Here is a 629-nt window from a genome sequence, read left to right on the forward strand (position 1 = left end):
TGTCTGTTACCACTTTTTCTCAGCTCTCACCGAACCGATTTCTTTCAATGATACGTCAAAAGATCACAAATCGTATCTAGTCGAAGACATTACCCTCAAAAATTGAAAAAATTTCCCTTGTTTCCAGTAAATGGGGGAAACCTCCAAAAAAATTAGAAATTTAAAAATCGCTAATTTTCAATATTTTTTCATTTTTTTTTACTTAAAATTGCCATAACTTTTTTAAAAATGAAGATGTCAATATAATTCTTTTTTNTTTTTAAAAATGAACATATCAATATAATTCTTTTTTTTGTAGATGCATGATGTCTTTACCTTTCATTTGGTATATTTTTTTCATAAATTTAACTCTTAACTTGCCCACAAGGGGGGATTTAAAATGACAACTTTTTCAACTTAACTTTTGAAAATGTTCCGGAAGGTCTGACACTTTTATATATATCTTAAATTAAAGCTAATATAATGTTCTTTATTATGCAAAAAAAAAATTTCGGACTTTATTTTATCTTCACGGTGAAAATGGCTACCGAATGCTATTTTTGTGTGAAAATTTTCGATTTTGTATTTTACATTTTTAACTTTATTATGCTATAACTTTTTGAAAAATGTATGGATCAGTACAATTTTTT

General features: G+C 26.1%; 1 protein-coding gene across 2 annotated transcripts in view; it reads left to right on the top strand.

The window, feature by feature from the left end:
- Positions 1-629, top strand: part of LOC126900050 (vesicle-associated membrane protein 7) — a 5,850-nt gene that overhangs the window by 2,376 nt on the left and 2,845 nt on the right. The window lies entirely within an intron of this gene.

The sequence above is a fragment of the Daktulosphaira vitifoliae genome, unplaced genomic scaffold, assembly GCF_025091365.1.
Source record: "Daktulosphaira vitifoliae isolate Bord-2020 unplaced genomic scaffold, ASM2509136v1 Scaffold_2, whole genome shotgun sequence".
Lineage (NCBI taxonomy): Eukaryota > Metazoa > Arthropoda > Insecta > Hemiptera > Phylloxeridae > Daktulosphaira > Daktulosphaira vitifoliae.